The sequence below is a fragment of the Somniosus microcephalus genome, chromosome 21 (genome assembly GCF_052327205.1).
Source record: "Somniosus microcephalus isolate GS21.2 chromosome 21, FLI_Smic_1.0, whole genome shotgun sequence".
NCBI lineage: Eukaryota > Metazoa > Chordata > Chondrichthyes > Squaliformes > Somniosidae > Somniosus > Somniosus microcephalus.
Window position 1 is genome coordinate 42,807,929 of NC_141007.1, and position 16,437 is coordinate 42,824,365.

Sequence of the window (16,437 nt, forward strand, 5' to 3'; positions counted from 1 at the left end):
GCCCGAGCCCGCCGCAGTCCGGAAGGGTCAGCGCACTACCTGCTACCAGCACGACTTGCTGGAACACCTCGACTGGGGAGCCAGGCCCAGCTCTCCACAGCCTCCCCTGCAACTCTCCGATGGATCCCTGGGCGGTTGTCCGCGGTCGACGCCCGCTGTTCTGACTTCGACCTCCAAGAAGCTTCTCTTCAGGGAAAAGATCCCCGTGAGGTGATGCAGTACTGCAGGTGAGTTCGAACCTGCCCGTCGCCAGTGTAGTGTCCAAGTATAAATAATACATGGACTGTAGGAGAACAATAAAACAGGTATTTACTTGAACAGAGGGTACTCTTTTATTTGGACCCAAAAAAAACCCAATTGGACTGTAAATAAACAGAAGTTCAACTAAAACTTAACAAATCAAATTAAAATTTGGTTTTCCGGGTTGATAATGCACTCCAGTCCCCGCGGCGCCCACCGGTCGCGGAAATACTCAAGCGCGCCGGCGGACACCGCGTGCTCCATCTCCAGGGCCACCCGGGTGCGAACATGGCCGCGGAAGAGAGGCAGGCAATCCGGCTGGACGACCCCCTCGACCGCCCGCTGCCTGGACCAATTGATGGCTCTTTTAGCCAGGCCCAGGAGCAGGCCCACAAGGAGGTCCTCCAACCTGTCCGCTCCCCTCCGCACCGGGTGACCGTAGATCAAGAGCGTGGGACTGAAGTGCAACCAAAAATCGAGGAGCAGCCCCTTCAAGTAGTGAAAGAGGGGCTGCAACCTCTCACACTCCATATAAACGTGAAACACGGACTCCTCCAGGCCGCAATAAATGCAGGCGGCCTGGGAGTCCGTGAACCTACTTAAAACCTTATTGCATGGGCCCGCTCCGTGCAACACCCTCCAGGCCAAGTCCCCGATGGAACAAGGGAGGACTCCCGCATAGAGAGCCCTCCATTGGGGACCTCCGCCACCGCCAGTCGGCAAGACGCCACGCCAAGGCGTGTCCGGACGGTAGACGTAGATGGCAAAGTGGAGAGTGTGCAGGAGCAGCCCGTACAGGAAACCTCTCCACGCGGAATGCAAAGGCACGGAGGGTATTTCCTCGAGACGGCTCAAGTTGTGAGGCGCCGGTTCCCGAGGGGAGTTTCGGGGCCGGGCGCCGATGAGGAATTCCGTCCGAATGGGGGTAAGCTCGGACGGGATTGCCCCACGTGCTTGAGCTGCCTCGATACACCTAGTGGAGTCGGGGCCCAGTGCCGCTTTCACCGATTCGATGGCTTCGACCGCGAGCCGGACGTTGGTCCAGGACAGGCGCCGCGCCAGCTCCTCCGGCGCCATCCAGCCCGCTCCTCCGCCATCGAGCAGGTCCCCGACTCTGGTCACCTTGCCAGGCACAGCCCTGCCCTCTGCCAGCCGCCCGAACCCGCGTTCGTAGAGGTGCGGATTCCTGAGCAGCGGCTCCCGAAGGAGAGCCGCCGCTCCTGACGGGGGAGAGCTCCGCCTGGAAGCGACGTAGTTCCAAACCCATAGTAGTTCCTGGTAGAAGACAGGCAGCTCCCGCAGGCCGGCACGCCTGCCGCCCACTTTCGCGAACAGGAGCTGCGTGTCGTAATTGAGGCCGTGCAGCTGGCGGAAGAAAAATGTCGCCAGCGCACACCATCTCGGAGGATTCTCGACGTACAGGTATCTCTGCAGTGTCTGAAGACGGAAAGTCGCAGCCTGGGTGCGAAGGCACACCAGCGCCTGACCGCCCTCTCTAAGCGGGAGACACAGAACTGCGGCAGAGACCCAGTGCTTCCTTCTGTCCCAGAAGAAGTCGATGAGCTTCTTCTGCATCTTGGCGACAAACGCAGGGGGAGGGATCAAAGTGACCAACCGGTACCACAACATGGCGGCCACCAGCTGGTTTATGACCAGCACTCGACCCCTGTAGGACAACACTCGGAGCAGTCCTGTCCAGCGTCCTAGGCGAGCGGTGAATTTGGCCTCCAGCTCTTGCCAGTTTGCCGGCCAGGCGTCCTCGGCAGGGCTAAGGTAGACTCCCAAATAGAGGAGGTGCATGGTGCTCCAGGCGAAAGGCCTGAACTCCTCCGGCAGGGAGTCCACCCGCCACTGACCCACCAGGAGTCCGGAACATTTCTCCCAGTTGATCTTGGCGGAGGATGCGTCCGAGTAAATCTGCTGGCATTCCCGCATCCTCCGCAAGTCAGCGGGATCTGTGACCGTGAGGAGCACGTCATCGGCGTAAGCCGAGAGGACCACCTCCACACCCGGCCCTTGCAGAGCCAGTCCCGTCAACCTCTTCGGCAAGAGGCGTAGGAATGGCTCCACGCAAACGGCGTATAACTGACCGGACATGGGGCATCCCTGACGCACCCCACTCCCGAAGCGAAGGGGTGCCGTCAAGGACCCATTAACTTTAATCAGACACTCCGCGGCGGCGTACAGAAGTCGGATCCGGGCGACGAAATGCGTCCCAAACCCGAATGCGCGCAGAGTCCCGAAGAGATACTTGTGATCCACCCTGTCGAACGCCTTCTCCTGATCCAGGGAAAGGAAGGCGACCGACAGACCAGCCCTCTGGGAGTGGTCGACCAGGTCCTGGACCAGATGGATGTTATCGTGGATGGTCCGGCACGGGACCGTGTAGGACTGGTCGGGGTGGATCATGTGGGCCAGCACGGTGCCAAGGCGAGCAGACATGGCCCTGGGAAAGATTTTATAGTCCGTGCTGAGGAGGGAGACCGGGCGCCAGTTCTTAAGGAGGCGGAGATCGCCCTTCTTAGGCAGCAGGACAATGACCGCCCTGCGCCAAGAGAGGGGCATCTCCCCGGTCGCCAAACTTTCCCCCAGGACCCGCGCGTAGTCGCCCCCCAAGATGTCCCAGAACGTCCTGTGGAACTCCACGGTCAGCCCGTCCAGCCCCGGGGACTTTCCCCTAGAGAGCTGGCGGAGGGCGCCGGTCAGCTCCGCCAGGCTTAGCGGAGCTTCCAATTTTTCGGCGCCCTCCGGGCTGACCTTCGGCAGGTCCTCCCACAAAACTCTGCACGCATCCTCGCTGGACAGATCCGGAGAGAACAGAGCCCCGTAGTAGGCGTGGGTCTCCGCGCTGATTCCCTCCGGATCCGAGACCAGAGATCCGTCGTCGGCCAGCAGCCCCAAGAGCTGCTTACGGACCCCCCGTCTTTTTTCCAGCGAGTAGAAGAAGGGGGAGCCGCGGTCCAGGTCCCGCAGGAGCTGGATCCGCGACCTCACGTACGCGCCTCGGGACCCGACGAGCTGCAGGTCCTTCAGCGCGCCCTTCTTCTCTTTGTACACCTTCCGCAGGGCCGGGTCCTCGACGACCTGACCGAGACGGGACTCCAGGTCGAGCACCTCCTTCTCCAACCGCCCGACCCGGGCCTCCCGCCTCTTGGTCGACCCCTTCGCGTACTCCTGACAGAAGAGATGGATGTGAGCCTTGCCCATTTCCCACCATAGCCTCAAGGAGGGGAAGCCCCCCTGCTTCCTTCTCCAGTCGGCCCAGAACCAATGAAATGAATCCCGGAACCGCGCGTCCTCCAGCAGCAGGTTGTTAAAATGCCAGTACGCGGACCCCCCCCGCGCGCGCAGCGGAGTGAGCTCCGCCCACACCAGGTGGTGGTCCGTGCATGGCACTGGCCGCATGGAAGCCGCCGGAACGCAGGAGACGTACGCCTGGGAAATGTAGAGGCGGTCGATTCTGGACCTTCCTCCCCCAGACCTCACGCTAGTGAAGGCACTGGAGTCGGGGTGGAGATTTCGCCAGACGTCCACCAAGTCGAAGGACCCGACCAGGTCCCTCAACTTCTCCATCACCGCCGGGCTTCGCGGGGGACCCGAACGGTCCCTCGCCTCGAGGGTGCAGTTAAAATCCCCCCCGAGGATGACGCACTCGCCCGCGTCGACGGAGCCCAAAAGAGCGGACACTTCTTCGAAGAAGCGCACTTGCTGCGCACCGGTCTGAGGGGCGTACACGTTCACTAGATGGAGCGGCACGCCCCCCAGGCGAACAGTGACCTGGAGCAAATGGCCCGGCACGTGCGCCTTGACCCCCAAGATCTCCGGCTGAAAATGCGGGGCCAGCAAGATAGCCACCCCACTAGAATTGTTGGAGCGGTGACTCATGCTGACCCCTCCTTGCCACTCCAGGAGCCATGTGGCTTCGTCTCCCGGAACGGTGTGGGTTTCTTGCAGGAAACACACCGCATACTTCCCGTCCCGAAGGACCGAGAAGTTGTTGAATCTGCGGCGCGCCTCCCTGCTGCCGTTGATGTTGAGGCTGGCTATGGTTATCTTCATGTCAGAAGCATAGTGCAACCTCTACCTACACCTAACGGGGGGAGGGAGCGCAGCCGCTGGTCAGCCGCCACTTCCTCAGCAGCCCAGTGAGAAACGTTCTGAGCCGACGCAGCTCGAGCGGGTTCACGCTCTCGTCCGCGCCCATGATTTTAATGGCAGCGCGGACGGACACAATGAGCAGCGCCAGCTCCGACCACCTGTCGAGGGCCAGCCGGATCTTATTTTGCCGACCCTGGCACGTGGCCATAAAGTCCCGGAGTTCCCTTACGGGAATGAGGAGAGACTCGGCGAGGGGCACGAGGTCATCCAGCGCCTCGTGGACGGTGGAGTCCAAATCTTCCTCCGTGCCCATCACCGAGTCCCCATCCTCCTCCAGGGGGTCATCACCAGCGGCCGACCTGTCCGTCGCGCAGTGCGCAGCGAACGGCTCGGCCGCACCAGCCGGTCCCGCCTCCGCCCGGATCCCACCCCCAGGATCGGCGGCAGAGGATTCCTCCCTGGGCTCCTCTAGGGGTGCCGGGCCAGAAGACGGCGGCAGTTCAGAGTCCCCCCCCCGTCTCAGACACCAGAACGACCGGAGAAACCGGGGAGAGAACAATTCCCAGCTCCTCCAGTACGTCCGGCACCAGAGACGCAGCCAGGGGGCCATCCTCCTCCCCGCCACCAGCCTCCGACCCAGCGGATGGGGTGTTTTCAATTAAAACCTCCACTGGGACGAGCAGCCCCTGGGAGATGTCCGGGTCGCATTGGGCGAGCTCATTTTCCTCGAGCTCGCCCGACCCAGACCCCAGGCCGCCCGACCCGGCGAGGGGTAACGGCACCGATAAAATGTCAATCACCGCCGTGGGTTGTCCCGCGCCTACCCCCATGGGCAGGGTCTCGTCCCCATCCCCGGGAGGCACGTGCCGGACAGAGCCATCTGGCTCAGCCTCCCGAGGGACAGGCGACCCCTGCCGATCGCCGGTGGTAATGACAGCGGGGGGGGGGCGCAGTACCCGCGGCGGGCGACGACTCCCCCTGCTCGGAGGGACCTTCCTCCTTCCGGTCCTCCTCCTCTTCCAGGCGGTCGCACCTTCTTTTTAACGCGGAGGGAGTGAGGGAGACCTCCATGTCTGCAGGGGCCTCCTCGTCCGCTCCCTCCGGCGGAGCAGGTTTGTCGGGTTCCTCGGGCCCGAGCCCGGCCGCAGGTATTGGCGTTTCCGCTACGGCGGTTGTGGCCACAAGCTCGGGCACGAGGTCCCTCCCACTCGCGTCTGCCCCGATTAACTCCGCGAGGAGCGCGGGTGTAGGGGGCGCAAGGGGCAAGGGCTGGCCATCCACGGGGGGACCCGCCCTAAGGTGTTTAGATTTATTCCGCGCCTTCTTTCCAGCCGGACGCGCTCCCTCCCCCCCGCCGGAGGCCTTGGTGGCATCGGCCTCCGATGTCGACCGCGCATCAGCGGTTCCCGACGCGCAGGCAGATCCGGGGGGAGAAGCGGCGGCGGCGCCAGCCTCGGCCGCACTAGATGATCTGGCAGCCTTGGAGGCAGGGCAGTTTTTCCGAATGTGCCCCAGCTCCTTGCAGGCGTGGCACTGCACACCGTCCGACGTCCAGAAGACGCGATAGGCGGTCCCCTTGTGGAGGACGACGAACACCCCGTCGGTGTCCTCCTCCCGCGCCAGCTGGATAAACAGCTGGCGCCGGAAGGAGAAGACGTGGCGAAGGCTGGCCTCCCGGAAGCCGAGCGGGATGGGTGTGATCCCCGACCTCACTTCCCCAAGTTGGCGTAAATGGGGAAGGAGGAGCTCACCAGGAACATAGGGTGGGACGTTGGAAATGACGATCCTCTGCGCGGTGGCCTCGAGAGGATCCACCGGCAGGAAGGTCCCACCCACGGTGAGCCCCTTGGCGACGGCCAGGGACACCGCCCGCTCCGAACCCAGGAAGAACACAGCCTTCCCATACATTTTTGAGGCCGCGATGATGGCTGAGGGGCCGCCAACCCCAGCCATGGCTTTAACGCAGGCCTCAATAGTCATAGTGGGGTGAGTGTAGCTCTTCACCCCAAGCTTCTTTATTATCAATCTGAAAGGTGACGGGGCAGCAGAAGCAGTGGGAGCAGCTGTGGCTGTGGCTGCCACTTCCACATAAGTCCTGGCTGGCCCCACCACCGGCGAAGATGCAGTCGCCATTCTGGGGTGTTTTCTAAGAAGGGCTACACAGTCACAGGCCTGAAGGTGTTAATTGTGGCCTCAGGTATTTTTTGGTCCTCAATTGAGCAGAGGGAGCTGTTTAAATTGAAGGCACACCTCTCCCCCTTATTGATTGAAATTGGGAGAGGGGCCTTCTCCCCTCTGCTCAATAGGCAATTAATAGTTAAAGATGAAATGAGGTGCCTCAGAGAGAAAGGCAGAGAAAGACAAAGAGAGAGAGAGAGGTGGGGTGGGAAGGAGGGAGGCCGCAAAGGCAGGGTCGCCACTCAGGATGGTGGGTGGGTGGGTGTCGGCAGTGGTGCACTCTCCGATGAAAAATTAAAGTCTTTGAAGGTGGTCTTCTAGCAGGGGGAGAAGATGTCTTCACCTGGGAAAGCTGGAGATGCCCCAGGCTCAGTCCCACACCAGGTCTTAACGATGTACAATTGGGCTGATCACCTAGGCAGCTCCAGCTACCCCAGGTCAGGCAATAGGAAGGGGTGCTTAATTAGTGGTGTGTGTGGCCTAGTGTTTTACAAGAGCCACACACACACTTTGATGATCCGGCCCTTTTTTCTTCTTTTCTCCCCCCACCTAAAATACAAAGTCTTTGGGAGAGTGCACCAAATAACACCCACCTGAAAGATGACGTTGTTCTTCCCTCCTTCCAAACAGTTGGTGGTTGTTGGTTGTTTCTCTCCCCTCTCTCCTGGAATGGAGGTCAATTTGGGGAGGCAGTAATGGGAAAGGCCTCTCCCCTGGTTAGTGTTGTTGCTGGCCTCCTCTCTCCTTCTCCTCCTCTGTCCTCTCTCTCCAGGCACCTCAGTTGATGTTATGATGGTGGATTTGGTGGTGGTGGTGGTCCAGCGTTCTCCTCCTCTTCCTGGTCAGGGGACCACCACTTTAGTCCACTCTCCTAGTCTGGCTGCTCCTTCTCCTTCTGCTTGCAGCTGCACAGCCAGCAATGCTGTGAATGAGGTACTGACTTAAGACTGAAATACAGAAGCCTGCTATGGCTTTATATACAGGGGTGGTCACTGCCGGTACTGCAGTATAGAATCAGTTCTTCTCTTAAAGGCACATACACAACATTAACTACCTGTTAACAGGCAGTTAAAAGGATTAAAAGCCTTTCCCGCCTCCAGGAGACGGGACCCGAAGCTGCACATCTTCCCGCCTCCTGGCAAAAGGGCACGGAGGCGGGATGGGGGCGGGTTTGCCATCCGCACCCACTTTCTCCGATTTTACGGGCTGTCAAGCCTCCAGGCCCGCCTCCTCGGGGCTTGGAAAATCCAGCCCAGAGAGAATGTTTCCACTTGTGGGGAAGAGCATAACTAGAGGCCATCAATATAAGATACGCACCAAGAAATCCAATAGGAAATCCAGAAGAAACTTCTTTACCCAAAGAGTGGTGAGAATGTGGAACTCGCTACCACAGAGAGTGGTTGAAACAAAAAGTATAGATGCATTTAAGGGGAGGCTAGACAAGCATATGAGGGAGAAGGGAATAGAGGGTTATGCTGATAGATTTAGATGAGGAAAGACGGGAGGAGGCTCGAGTGGAGCATAAATGCCGGCATGGACTGGTTGGGCCGAATGGCCTGTTTCTGTGCTGTGTATCCTATGTAATCCTATGTTTTATTACGTTAAAGGCACTATATAAATACAATTTGTTGTTGTTGACATGGAGAAAATCAAGATATAATGAATGATTCAGCTATTGCACTGAGAGACAACTGGATGCTGTAGTGGAGTGAAACCATCAGTAATAGTGAATGAAGTTGGATGAAAGATGGAGGTGATAGGCAATGTAACAAGAGCAGAGGGGCAGTCGGAGCGGGGCAGCGCTGGGCGGATGGCAGCAGGGGCGCACGGCTCTGGAACCGGAACCGGGACCCAGTGCGAGGCTGGCTCACCGGCACTGATGAGTGCTGGGCGGGCGGCACGCACTCTCTCTGCAGCCGGCGGGTTCGGGCGCCTGTCCTTCCGGGGCCCTGTTTGGCAGTTGGTGGTGGTGGGGTGGGAGAGAGAGGCAGAGGTTTGTTAGTGTGTGTGCATTTTAATTTAATTTAATTTTAGCGCATGCATTTCTTAAAAAGCTGCATTTAATATAACTTTAGTGTATGCATCTCTGCAAAGAGCTGCATTTTAATATAATTTTAACATAATTTTAATAAAATATAACATAATGTAAAGGGGGGAGGGGAGCCAAGAAGGTGGGGGTGTGTGGGAGAGTGGACCTGAGGGAGGGAGGGAGGGAGGGAGGGGGTTAGTGGGAGTGTGTGTGTGTGTGTGTGTGTGTGTGTGCTAAGCCCATGCAGCAGAACCTGGTCTCCAATTGTCCTGGGTTTCCTTGCCATTGGACCAAGACCTTGCTCTGTCAAGCCCGTGTGGTATCTGGTGTGCAACGGCCACCCCACATTAGAAGAATTCACGCACGGGCATCTTCCACCCCTTTAAAATGAAGTTTGGGACCTGGAACATCAGGACCCTCATGGATAACCCCAACAGCGACAGACCTTAACGTCGCACCGCTATCATATCCCGGGAACTCAGACGCTTCGACAGCGACATCGCCGCCCTGAGCAAAACACGGCAGGCAGGAGAAGGCCAACTCAGGGAACAAGGTGGCGGATACACCTTCTTCTGGAAAGGCAAACCAGAAGAGGAACGCCATCTCCATGGGGTTAGTTTCACCATCAAAAATGAGCTAATTTGGCGTTTTAGAGATTCCCCTTGTGGGATAAATGAACGCCTCATGACCCTTCTGTTCATGTTAACCCGGAATCAGTACGCTACGGTTGTCAGTGTGTACGCCCCAACCTTGGAAGCTACGGACAAGGCCAAAGAGGAATTCTACTCCAGCCTTCAACAATCCCTGTCCTGAGTTCCAACGGGTAACAAGCTGATTCTCCTTGGCGATTGTAATGCCAGAGTTAGAAAGGACACAAACCTCTGAAGAGCTGTGATTGGCAGGGAAGGAGTAGGGAAAACCAACTCCAACGGAATCCTTCTCCTGATGAAATGCTTAGAACATGGTCTTGTCATAACCAACACCTTGTTTCGTCAGCGAGATAAGTACAAGGTCTCATGGCAACACCCTCGCTCCAGGCATTGGCATCTGTTGGACTATGTCATCGTCCGAAAGAGGGGCCGCAAGGATGCTCACATCACCCATGCCATGACAGGAGCTGACAACTGCTGGCCTGACTACCACCTAATCCGTTCCATTATCTCCATCAACCTAGCCTCAAAGTGCCGGCAGCAACAGAAACACTGCCGCAGAAACATCAACGTTGAAGAACTTAAAGACCCTGCAAAGAAACTCCTATTCAGTCAACACCTCACAGCTAACCTGATGACTCCCAATGAACTGGAGGTGCAGTGTCCATAGTGCCTGGTCTGCCCATAAGTCCACCATAATTAGCACCTGTGCAGAGACTCTTAGTTACTCTACCAGAAAACATCAAGACTGGTTTGATGGGAAAAACCAGGAGAGCCAGCAGCTAATAAATTGTAAATGTAAGGCATTCTTGAATTGGAAACATCATCACAACTCAAGGGAAAGAAGACAGATTTACAGACAACTGAAGGCCGAGGTCCAACAAAAAAACTCATGACTTAAAGAACAGATGGTGGGTGGAAAGAGCGCAGGAGATCCAGCAACTAGCCGACAACTATGATGTGCGTGGATATTTTAGCGCAGTCAAGACCATCTACGGCCCAAGCACCCAAGGACCTATCTCGCTGAGAGCTAAGAACGGTGAGGTGCTCATCAAGGACAGAGTGGCAGTCAGTGCCCGCTGGAAGGAGCACTTTGAAGATCTCCTCAATCAAGACTCCATCTTCGACGTGAGTGTCCTTGACTCCATCCCGCAGCATGCTATCTGCCACTATCTCGGCACAATCCCAGCTCAGCATAAGGTTGAAAAGGCCATCGACAGCTGAAAAACAACAAGGCTTCTGGAGCAGATGAAATCCCCGCCGAAGTACTAATGCATGGCGGAGAAGTAATCTTAGCGTGAATCCATGACCTTATCTCCCTTATCTGGAAGGAGAGCATGCCAGGGGATTTCAGAGACGCCGTAATCGTGACCATCTTCAAGAAAGGAGACAAGTCTGATTGCGGTAATTACAGAGGAGTTTCCCTGTTGTCTGTCACAGGGAAAGTCATTGCAAGAATGCTCCTCAATCATCTCCTCCCAGTGGCTGAAGAGCTCCTCCTAGAGTCACAATGCGGATTCCGCCCACTAAGAGGCACAATCAACATGATTTTCACTGTGCGACAAATCCAAGAAAAATGTACAGAGCAGCATCACCCTCTGTACATGACCTTTTTTGACCTCACAAAAGCCTTCAACTCTTGTCAACCGACAGAGATTATGGAATGTCCTTCTCAAATTTGGCTGTCCTCAAAAATTTGTTACCATCCTCTGTCTGCTCCACGATGACATGCAAGCCATGATCCTTACTAACGAATCCATCACAGACCCAATACAAGTGAAGACTGGAGTCAAGCAAGATTGTGTCATTGCACCAACGCTTTTCTCAATCTTTCTCGCTACAATACTTCATCTCACCTCTAACAAGCTTCCCACTTGAGTGGAGCTAATCTACAGGACGAACGGGAAATGTTTCAATCTCCGTTGCCTTCAGTCCATAACCAAGATTGTCCCAACCTCTGTTATTGAATTACAGTATGCAGATGACGCTTGTATCTGTGCACACTCGGAGGCCGAACTCCAAACCATCGTTGACTCCTTCACTGAAGCGTACAAGAGACTGGGCCTCACATTAAACCTCCGAAAGACAAAGGTTCTTTACCAACCTGCCCCTGCCGCACATCACTGCCCCCCGACTATCAATATCCATGACGTGACCTTGGACAGTGTGGATCACTTTCCATACCTTGGGAGCCTTCTGTCAGCGAGGGCGGACTTCGATGACGAAATCCAACACCGCCTTCAGTGTGCCAGTGCAGCCTTCGGTCACCTGAGGAAAAGAGTATTTGAAGACCAAGACCTCAAACCCGGCATCAAGCTCATGGTCTACAGGGCAGCAGTGATGCCCGCCCTCCTGTATGCTTCAGAGACCTGGACAACGTACAGTAGGCACCTCAAAGCACTGGAGAAGTATCACCAACGCTGCCTCCACAAAATCCTGCAAACCCATGTCAGTGTTCTCTCTCAGGCCAACATCCCCAGCAATGAGGCATTGATCATGCTCAATCAGCTCCAATGGACACATTGTCCACATGCCAGATACAAGACTCCCGAAACAAGCACTTTACTCTGAGCTCCGTCACGGCAAGCGATTTCCAGGAGGGCAGTGAAAACGCTTCAAGGATGTTCTCAAAACCTCCTTGAAAAAATGTAACATCCTCATTGACTCTTGAGAATCCCTGGCCCAAGACTGCTCAAATTGGAGGAGAAGCATTCGAGAAGGCGCCGAACACTTTGAGTTTCTTCGTCGAGAGTATGCTGAGGCCAAGCACAAACAGCAGAAGGAATGTATGACAAACCAAGCACTCCACCCACTCATCCCTTCAACCACTACCTGCCCCACCTGTGGCAGAGTCTATAGATCCCATATAGGACTCATTAGTCACCTTAGAACCCACAATATCCTCGACTCTGGGGGAATGCTAAGAAGAAGAGTGGGAGAAGGAACAGAAACCAGAAAATTCCAATTTAAGGGAGAATGAGCCAGAGGTGAGTTCAAATGCAATACTGTAAGACAAAATCCTTTTGCCGTGTTCCCGATTACCATTTTTTTTTAGTGTTAAGCACATTAAATTAACAATTTGTGCTTCCTGGGACACCTAAAAAAATGGCCCCCACAAATTTGGCAGTGGGACCATTGCCTGCACAGATTGGGCACAGTCCGTCCCACTGCTAAATTGGTATGCTTTGCGCCCGTTTTATGCCTGAAAGACGGGCACAAAGTGTACCAATTTCTACCCCATTAGGTCCAAACCCAGGTTTTTGTGAGAGATCAAAGCAAAAACTTTAGTAAAAGTTTTAAAGGTCACAACAGGCACTTCAATGCTACTTGTGGTGGAGAAGTTTCTTAACCAGCAGGAAATTAATGGCATTTTATTTCAACTTGTACGTAGAGATTTTCCTGTGTGATGCTTGAAGAATTGCAGAACTTTTATTTATGTATGTAATTAATGGTATCGATGAATGCTGAGTGAATGATCAAATCACTGAGGACAGAGATTTTCTAATGGCTGGTAACTGCAGTTTGTATGAATTCTCGTCCAAATGTAGTTTTGATCCGTATAAAACATTTTGGCAATTATTTATGTATTTTTCAGATTTCAGCTGTGTTTACATAATCCCATCACTGCCAGGCTGTTCTTTAGTAATTGCTGTGGGGCATGCTTTCTGTATTAATAACATATTTGTACTTGTGACATAAATAGAACATTTTTGTCTTGGTAGGCTGGTATACATACTTTTTTAATAAAAGCTGTTTGTTCAAGCTCTCTGGTTGTGATAGTTGTTCTAGCTCTGTGTCTACCTATTGAGGATTTAGTCATCTGGGACCGTGTTTAAAGGTCAAATCAATATCAAAGATTATTTACAACTCTATTGCTCACAATGCGCTGAACAAACTCATTGGTGTCCTTGAGTTCTATGTTTTGAGGTAAAGTTGTGAACATTATTGCTTCTCAATGATACTGATGCCTTGATATTATCTTTCTTTTCACTGTGTTCTACCAATAATGTATTTCATTGCCATGGTATGACAGTCAAAACTATTCCAAAAAACTCTCAGGCTTGAGCCACGATTGAGAATAATTTTGAATCACCATCTAGTTTTACATTCTAAAGATACTTATCCTGGAAGGCAAGGAGGCATCTGCAGAATAATTCTAGAATTAACTTCTCTACTGGAAACTGAGTTTTCACAGAACACCAATTCACAATTTAGGTTCCCAGTTGTAGATTAAAATCAGTTTACTCCCAAGATAGGTTCCCCAAGAGACAGCAATGTTATGCTTTCAAAACAGGAGAAATTTAATTAGCATACTTTGCTGTTTTCCTAAATATTTTATTTATAGAGAGGGGTCAGGTGTGGCCTCAGTCACTAGGGGAGGGGTCAGGTGTGACCTCAGTCACGGGGGTGTCAGGTGACTGAATGCGCTTCCATACTGTGACATCTGATCCGTGGTAATTATATGCACATTTATTTTGCATTTGTAGTGTATATGTGCAACTGTTAAAATATGGGCTGCTAAAATTTTTTGCCTCACTGCACAACCTACAGTTTCCATCCTGGCTACTTCACTATGCTCCGACCCTTTGGCCGTGATTTTCTCATCGGTGGCGGGATGGGGGCGCATCAGATGGTTTCCGGGTTCCAGTTCCACCCCCAGCTTCCTCCGCTCTGCAGATGTGATTTTCCCTTGATTGGCCTTGTTAAGCCTGCCCTGCAGTCTTACCGGCCAAGTAACAGGAAGCAGGTCTGATGACGTCATTTGATGATGCTTCATCTGATGGTTTCCTTAAAGGGACCATGCACAATTTTATTTTGACAGTTGATTTTTCAGTGTTTGACAGCATTGAGGTGCTGAAAACACTGACAATCACAGCACAAAGGTGAACTCTTGCACCCAGGCTCTCCAATGACTCCCTCCATATGCTTATGGAGGGAGTCACAGCATGCAGGGAGGTTCTCTTCCCTTCCAAGGGTGGAAGAGACCTCCCCAGGACACCAACATACCTTGCACCTCCACCCAACCCTCTCTATCTACTTTATCACTTCCCCATCTCACTAGCCACCCCTCACACTCACCCTCATTCTACTGATAGCATACCAACTAACAACACACAAGGGTGGGCACTTGAGAGGTTTAGCCAATGTCCATGTGAAGTTTTTGGTAATGTGTTGTCATACAGTGAAATTTCTTTTTCAAAAAGTGCCTCTTATTGGACAGATCTGAGCACACATTGAGAAGTGTCTTACTGAGTTCCAGTGTTCCAGTGATTGTTCAGTCATATCTCACCCATCCCCCCGCCCCGCTATAGTGATGTGTGTGCATGGAATGGCTTGGACATTAAAGGGTTGCTTCACGGTGCTGGTGTGGGATGGTGTCAACCTGGCGCATCATGTGGCAGCCAGGGTTTACAGCATCAAGTGAAGAAAATCTGGCCATGGTGATGCCATCGCTGACCTCCCAGCCAGCAATTTTATCAGGGGCTGATGCCCTGTGTCCAGTGCAGCATCAGGTGATGGTGGCGAAGGTTGGTGATGTTGGTGTTGGGGATGATTGGGAAAGGATTCGGAGGACCAAGGTCTGATTGTTTCATTGGCTCCGATGTTGCTGGAATAGATAACAGAAGCGATCTGTCACTGGTCTGAGAGGTTCTCCCAATGAGGTGTCACTGGACATACAGTTGGATTTAAAAACTTGTAAGCTAAAGAAATCTGTATATGTATAAAAAATGCAGTAACCAACATTTTCTTTGCTCTGAAATTCACCATGTGCAACATTGCATCCTTGACACCACTTCTGAAGCTATCATCTTTTCACAAACATCAGCCCAGACTCACAACATGCCACACTTACCTGGCGTGTTGTCCAGACATTGTAAAACCCGACCCAGAAGCTGGAAAATCAAAAAATACCCTGAAAACTGCTCACAAGTACCTGTTAGTAGGCAGTTAATTGCCTTTAATCCATTTCCCGCTGCTAGGTGTTGGGTCCATTCACAAATCCGGGACCAGTCAACTTGGGAAAGTCGTGTGGAGGTGGTTTGATGGCGGGTGTGGAACCCACCATCAATCAAAATGACTTTAACCTCTGACCTGCCTCCAAACCCACCCTCTGAGCACCGGCAAAATCACGGCCATAGACTGGAATTTTCCTTACCTTGGTGGGTCCGGTGCAGCCGGTGTCTGTGGCGGGTCACGACCCCGCTGCTGGCTCCATCCCACTGTACAGAATGAACTTACCTTAATGGGGCCTATTAAGCCCACCCAGCGCATTACCCGGCCCAATTAGATGGAGCGGGTCTGGTGACGTCATTCATGATGCGTTTTATGCCAGGATCCTTAAAGGGACCCTGGCCACATTACATTTTAAGTTCAATCTAACATAGTGGGTGTTGAATCTTTACTGTACAATCATATAATAAAAGTTATATATGAGTGACAAAGAAATATTTAAATAAAATTATCATTAAGTAATATGACTCCATCTACAAATACGATCAAGAACATAATTTAAAAAGTACATTAATTGGGAAGTTATTGGTGCTTTAGTCAGAAATCTATAGACTTTTGTATCAGTAACTGGTACAAATAAAAGATGTGTGTGTATGGGTAAGACATAAAATTACGCAGATTTTAAATGTAATTGTAAAGGGGTGGATTTACAATCTTATGCAAGTACAGTGGAAGTGCTGCAGAATCCCTGACAAACCGTGTAAGTGGTGCTTACAATGTGTTTCTGGAATTTCTGAAACTCTTCCGTTGAAGTTAACAATGGACAAGTGAGAGAACTTCTGCAGAAATTCACCCTAAAGTCTCAGACTGAAAAATTAAATTAGTCATATTCAGGGACTGAAAGCAAATTGAACCAGTGGAATAAGTGATGAGAATGAAATTGTTACGGTTGATGACTTGATTTAATGTGCAACTGGACACTCACAGTATACTGTGAGAAAAACCTGACCAGAAGGAACACAAAAATTTATTTAAATGGTATATGTCATTTTTATAGTGCAGATCAATTCACTGCAATTACTGTTGAGTTGGAAGGCAACAGCCAAGAATGGCCAGTGAAAAATTAACATTTACCAGCATTTTTTCAAGTAGAACAGAATCTCCATCAATCTGTTAGCTGATGTAATCAACATGGTTTTATTTTGGTTTGTTTTCCATGCTGTCAAGTAATCAGCTGGAGCAATGGCCACAGAACTCACGCCTCAGGTTGACAGATGTGGTTCCCGAGCT